This window comes from Centroberyx affinis, unplaced genomic scaffold (assembly GCF_046629955.1).
Source record: "Centroberyx affinis isolate AG114_WGS23_722 - 3 ecotype Tasmania unplaced genomic scaffold, CSIRO-AGI_Caff_v1 ptg004688l_1, whole genome shotgun sequence".
In the NCBI taxonomy this organism is placed as follows: Eukaryota; Metazoa; Chordata; class Actinopteri; order Beryciformes; family Berycidae; genus Centroberyx; species Centroberyx affinis.
Genome location: NW_027282268.1, coordinates 20,001 through 27,500, shown reverse-complemented (window position 1 = coordinate 27,500; position 7,500 = coordinate 20,001).

Below are 7,500 nucleotides of genomic sequence, written 5' to 3'. Positions count from 1 at the left end.
GAAACTCTATTGAAGTTGGTCGGACACCAAACACTCGCAGTTCCATCTCAGCCTTCTCCCAAAACTATTGAAGTTAACGGAGTCATCTTTTTACAACTCCAAGTGTTTTGTAGCCAAACGATGGCACTGTGGGTCCAGAAGTCCAATATTTACCTCATTATCTCCTGTATGCTCTGTTTGCCCCACAGCTGGAGCAATCGAGAACCAAGTGTTATTATTAAGAGCTCAAAACATACATTCAAGAATATTCAATAGTGAGATTTGCAGTAATCCTTTTGGTAGAGTAGGTGTTACACTCCAAACGGTGGAGATCTTCGCCAAGGAGGTTATGTTTTCAGTGCCGTTTGTTTGTTTGTCTGTTTGTCAGCAGGATTATGGAAAAACTACTGGCCCGATTTTCATGAAACTTCATGGAAGGGTGTAGCATGGGCCAAGGAAGAACCCATTAAATTTTGGAGTGGATCCGGATCAGACTCACGAACAAGCAATACTAGCGCGAACCTTGGCGGAGGTCTGCGCTCTCCGAGTGCCCTTCTAGTTTCAGAATGAAATTCTTCAAATGTACTTAAGTGCAGAATTTGCAGAATCGATTAGACGTACTACACTCTAAACACTGGGGGTTCACTGGGGGTTCCTCTAAGATCCAGAGGGAGCAGTAAGTACCTTAGGGATCCTGGAGAGAAAATAATTTGTGTTCCTTGAAGAACTTTCCTTTTTAGGTTGTAGGTGGAAGTACAGTCGGAGTTCAGGAGCCCTTTAGGAAGGGGTTCCTCAGGGAACCTTCTGGGGTTCCCCTGTGGTTGCAGTGTGAAGAACTCCTATAAGGTTCCTCAAAGTTCTTTTAAATTGTCTGAGTGACTGTAATCCCTTCTCCTCCAACCCTGACAGTTGACCTTTGAACCTGGCCTTACTGACAGGAAACTGAATAGCCCATAACGTGAGAACACACTGGCCCTGTTGTGTACTGGATCGATCAATCAATCAATAGATCAATGGAGTGTGCATGTTGCTGCCGATGAACATAGAATATGCTTGCATGCGTGTGACGTCAAACCAAAACAGATCTATAATTACAACAGGAAAAGAAAGAAACGAGGGAGAACAAAAACAATAACAAGAGGAAAAGGAGGAAGATTACATGTTGTGGTTTCAAGTAAAAAACTCAAAATATTTTATTGAATATTCAGTGCAGTTGAATCAAATTATTGAGATATCAATCAAAATGACTGTGGATAAATAAATGCTCTTTGAAATCCTATTTTTGCATCAAAAGATTTGTGATCAATATAAAAATGGTACAATATTACTCATTTTCCCATACTGCGTCAAGGCAATCTGCTGCATAATACAATGAAAACAACTCACTGTAATCTATAGTATGAATGACATTATAAATCAATACAAAAATATCAATAAAAGCACTCATTTTCCCAATCTGAACAAAAACAACCGTGTCCTAATCTTCCTTTCCATCAGGTGTAGTAGTCATAGTTTGATCTGGACCACAAGGCCAACAGCAAAATTATAAACCTAAATCAAATGTGAACTCATGTGAATAAATATCAAACAATTAATAATAGCACGGGTTGAGCAAAACCAGATTCAGTTATGATTTCAGCCTGATCATCTAACGGTGATTAATAAACTACAGGTCGGGACATAAAATGGGTTGTGAGCCTGTTAGCAGCAGGTGTATCAGTTTGTTTTAATGAGGCTGGCTTTAATTTGGATCCCAGGCTGAAGAAGTGGAAGAACTCCTGATTTCTAACAAAAAGTCTTGATCTAACTCATATTAGCTCATTGTTTATTACGACAGAGTGAAGGTAAGTGAAGACTTTATTCCTATATACCCAGTTGGAAAAACAAACCATTACCTGAAAATTGTCATTCAATATTTCTAAAATATGGAGAATCATGTCTATAAAAGTGTTTTTTATTTTGCTTTTACCAACCGATGACTTAAGTAACCTTATGTCCTTTAGAAACTATGACAATTTGTTCTAGTTTTGTGCTGTCAATCATTTTGTATGAGCAGGTGTCACTTTCTAAACAGTGGAGATCACATTTTGGAGTCAAACTCGAATATATTCGCTTCAGACAGTTTTACTACAGGTAGCAGCAGATTCTCATGAGAAGCGATGTAAACAGATCATTAACCGTTAGAGATATAACATCAATCTGTCACTTTGTTTCCTAAATGTTTCCTGAAAGTTAACCTGCTGCTAAAAGACTGAATGGACCTCCAGGGTCTAATATTACTGATAAGACCCATTTATTCAGCACAGCCTACAATCTTCCTTAATTTCCACCCCACCAGCCTTTCCTTTCTCTTTGTCAACTTCCCTGCAGACTGTCATTTAGTCCTTCAACAGGTCCGGTCATATTTCTTGGAGTTTCTAATGTACTTGCTCTGTCTCCGGTTTTATGTTGTCGTGTCTTTAATTTTCTGTAAAGCACTTTGTGACAAACTTGTTTGCTTAAAGCGCTTTATAAGTAGACTTGACTTTATACTTGCCATTCAGTAAGGCTTTTGAAAGAAAAAAATGTATCACTATTGTTGGCTGCAAACCTAATTACTCCAATTTAATAATTTTTTTTCCTCGGATACTACGTGTATCTGGTCCTTAATATGCTGAATAGCTTCCATGACTTCCAGGTCAATGAAACCCATTCAAAACCTATTGTGCAATCACAGGAATTCATGAACTGTGACAGACAAGGCTGCTTTTCTTGAAAAGCTGTTGAAAAGCTCGTCTTTTAGGAGCCAACAGGTTGACAGCCAACAGTAGCTGTGTCGCCTGCACCATTTGGCTTCCCCAAAAGAATTAAACTCAGCGGTGATCAGGAGGGGTTGCTGCAGGTGTGACATCATCAAGTGAAAGGACAGGATCGAATATTCAGCCAAGCTCTACTTCTTGGTGAAAAACTTCTTGAAGACGCTCCTCTTTGACTTGGAGTCGTCCGCTACCTGAGCAGGTGTGGTGTCCTGGGTGCTGGGGGACAGAGGAGGAGCTGTGGTGGGGGGGTCCTGGGCGTTGGGGGGTAGAGGAGGAGGCATCAAAGGAGGCTGGTTCCTCGGCAGGCTTCGGTAGTCTTGCGTTCCTGCGATGCAACAAATTATTCAGTCATTCAGAGTCAAAATCAGACATGTCAACACTGAGCAATTTAAACACACAGTAATAATCTGATCTTAAGCCAAAGCGAGTCCAACTTTGATCTTGTAGTTTCTATCATAACAGAGAGCAAACATCAGCAAAAATCACCAGAAATGCATTTGGAAGCCATAACGTCACATCTGGGAGCGTTCAGGACAAATGTTCCCTCTACGCTGATAATTTGGTGACATAAGACTAATTATTTGTCACACTGACCAAATAATAATATATTTTCCGTCATCAGAGATTGCTCCACTGTTGCCAGAAATGTAGTCAATATTAGTGGGTTTGGAAATTTTGGTAGCAAATGATAGATGCAGAAACTCTACGAAGGTTTAGCCAACGTTTAGTTGATTTATGCTCCTGATCAGAGTATGGTCGTAATCGCTGTAAGTGTAGCCTGGTCAACACACCTAGAGTTCTGCTCATTATTTCCCTTTATTTGGCCATGTAAACACCTTAGCTCGATTTCATTCAGTTTTTCTAAATGTGTTCTCCACAAAGATCACAGCGAAAACGAATGAAGTGGATTTGACTTCGTTAGAAAAACGACATCAGATCCACTTAATTTGTGATACTTTTGCCTTGACACTGACACTTGACTGAAACAAGGCTTTAGAACCAAACCACCCAAAGGAATCTCCCATATCCACTCACCAGAGTCCTTGCCCTCCCCTCCATCGGGGTAGCGGTGTCTGTTGTAGTAGGTGTGGGGGGGTTTGGGAGGGGGCTCTCCCTCTGTAGACGGCTGTCTCTCCAGGTCGGCCGGTCTGTCCAGCGGTTCGGACGAGACCGAATCTGGTGGAGCCTCTGCCAGCTTCTCCGAACTCAGGTTGACTGATGACGCTCTCCTGAACAACAACAAAGATTGGCTAAAGGTTTGATATCCAACTGACAATGACAAAGATTTAATCAAAAGTTTTCAAGTCCAAGGGTCTCTCTAAATTTGCGTTCTTGTGCATTCTTGTGTACTCCGTGATGCATCTGATGGAACATCTAACGGCCGAAGTACAGTTCCAAAACAAAAGAATGCGAGATCTGAGATGGAGAACGAATAAATATCCCAAAAATGTACATCAGATGGTGACTTGGGCAGTAAGAACAAATGGGAAGCCCTAAGATTTGTAGCAAGATCAAGGGTTGTATGTACAGTCCTATAGTACAGAGCGAACAGAGTGAACACCTGTATGTCTTAAATTGATCAGGCAAAGTCAAGCACATGGCCCATCTGAAACTGAACGCATGCGTTCTCTGTTCTTGTGTTCTTGAGAAGTCTGTTCTCTCAAAGACAATTTGGGAAGATCACTGTTCACAAGGACACAAGTACGGAAGCCGAGAACGGCCGTGCTTGCAATTATTTTTTTAATGCCGTTCTCTTGAGATCACAAGATAATTATTTCGTTATCTCGAGATAACAAAGCTCGTTTTCTCGAGATAACGGGTTAATTTATCTCGTTATCTCAAGAAAAGAAAAGGCCGATTTCTCGAGATAACGAGATCATTTATCATAAGAAAACGACTTGCATGCATGCTGGCATGGCACTGATCTCTGATAAACATTATAAGTAATAAGAGGAAACAACATTTTGTGTTCTCGTGATAACAGGTTGATTATCTCGTGATCTCGAGATGACAGCATTAAAAAAAATAATCGCAAGCACGGCCGTTCTCAGCTTCTGTACACAAGTACTGAGTTGGCAGTCATGGATTTGGTAATCACCTCTGATAATGACATCAGAGATTGGCCTAAGGTTTGACATCCCAACAACACCAATGCTGATTGGCTAAAAGTTTGGTATCCTGCTAACATTAGAGGATGGCTAAAGGCAAATTTTAGGCAACTAACTGACACTCTTATACAGATAGAAAGGATACAAACCCAAACTAGGATCAACCTAGGAAAGGTTTTCCACTAGTAGTAACACACACACAGGTAATCATAATCATAATCAACCTTTATTTAGCTCTCGGAAGACACACTGAGGCTTGGGACCCTCTTTTCCAGTGGAGCTGAGATTACAAATAATAATAAGTAAATAATAAGTCACAAGTAACAAGAAAGATAAATAAACTAATAAACACACACACACACACACACACACACACACACACACACACACACACACACACACATACATAGATTCTGTTATCCAATTCAGTTGTTGTGGGTGTCATCTTGATTTTTTGATTGCACACATTTGTATTTTTTTGATTATGTGATGTGATGTGATTGTAGTTTTTTTTTTGTGCTTCTATGACTCATCACTGTGTAACACCAACTAAACAAAACTAAATAAGTAGTAATATGTAACAGTTGAATGGCTCCATGGCTATTTCCTTTGCCCCTTGTGTTTTTTCCCCATTGTGCGCCCGGTGAAGTGCAGACTGACCAAAATTCACCTTGTCAAAGTAGCTCATTAAAAAAAATCCTGCTGGTAGGGAGTTTTATTTCCCTGACCGGCGCTCACCCACCTGTACAGTGCCAGTGAACCCACAGTGCACAGTGTGAGTAGATAGATATGGAAGTCAAAGTCACATTACCTTCCACTGTTCAAAGGAAACTGTTCAGTATGAAACTCCGTCAAACACCTCTGACAGACGTCCCGGTCGACCCGAAACCCAAAACCATCCACAAAAGTGGGCAGCTGCCATGCTTTTTTAGTAATGGCTTTGTTTTTCATTTCAGGAAATAACTTTGGTTAGCGAGTTCCTGGACAAGTAGCAATTCAATCAAAGCACGCAGCAGGAATAATCTAGCTACTGAGGGAAGTGATAGCTGTGAGCTGTAATTTTCTATATATCTGGTACAGACTCTGCAAAGTGTGGCAGCATCTTGTCTGACTGTGCATCACTTGACATTTGATTAAAGGAAACCTGGCCATGCTACTGGAAATGGCCTGCAGGCAGACCGATGGAAAATTACATCACAACCAGAAGAAACCAAACATTAAAATCCACCAGTATTTTCTCTTCAAAAAGAAATGTGTTTTACCCTGAGTGGTCAGAGCTGTTCATGTCAGACTCTTAGTACTTCTGCTGTAGGGAGCTACTAGCTGTTAATATTGATTTCCATTAGAATCAGAATCAGTTTTATTGCACACAAGGAATTCGACTTGGTGCTTTCAGATTAAACATAAAACAAGAAGTAGTATGTAAAGTAGGGTACAAGTTTAGTGCTGTTTTACATGCTAGTTGCCAGAGTGGACTTAAACTTTTATGGCAGCACAAATCCACACAGATTCAAACCAGAGACAGATCATGAAAGGGATATGTCAACTTTGCAACAGCTACAACTCCCTGGAGACAGTTAAAAACGACAGGAAAAGTTAAGACTTTAATGATCCACTCGGATAAATTGGGTTGTTTAGAAAATTGGCTCTATGACCCAATTAGAGTCATCATAACTATTTTAAAGCTACAATATGCAACTTTTTGCCTTAAGGCAGCAAACTCTGCTTGAAGTCCCGCCCTCCTCCCCCTCAGTTAGACAAGCTCCCGCCCCAACACCTGTCACTCATCTTGATGAGCAGTCTGATGAACTCTGTGGGACAATCTAGCACAACTAGCTTGTTACATAGAAAACACAGCAAACTGGTCGGCATGCTATCTGTCTTGCAGTACACAAACCAGCACCCAGCTGAGAAGGCCATTCTTTGCGTTCTTTTCGAATAATTTTCAGAGCCTGATGAAATCGGTTTAAATAAGTGTTTAATACTACAAAACACGCTCGATGTTACAGTCACTGCCCTTTCCGTCCAGAATAGCAGAGAACATCCCAATGGAGTGAAGGGGTTTGTGGAAACTGTGGTTCCTAATTATAGTGATCCAACATTTGCCTCATTTGCATTTCAGGATGACAAGGCAAACATTTCAGGTGAAGGATAATCCACTTCTTACCTTCCAGACTGTGTTACGATCTATAAGAGCTAATTATTTTATTATGAGTATTAGGCCTATCATTATTGCTGATCACTGTTGTTGTTGCCCCAGCTCTGCCTTCAGATCACGCCGGTGTGGAAAAGCAACGCTGACGTTCACAGAGTTTTTGAAAATAAGTCAGAAGGCCAACAGTGGGATTATTGCTGTCCATGTAAATGCAGTCCGTGTGTCTTACCCCGAGTCGTCAGAGTCGCTGCTGGCAGACTTGGTGCAGGTCTGCAGCGCCTGGACCCAGACCAGCTGCAGGTCTCTGCTGGACGCCGCAAACAGGTACTGGCTGCCATCTTCCAGTCTGAGTAGAGAGACAAATGAATACAGAGCGTTTTGGGGTAAATACACACACACACACACACACACACACACACACACACACACACACACACTCACCTGCCAGGAGCTGGTGAAC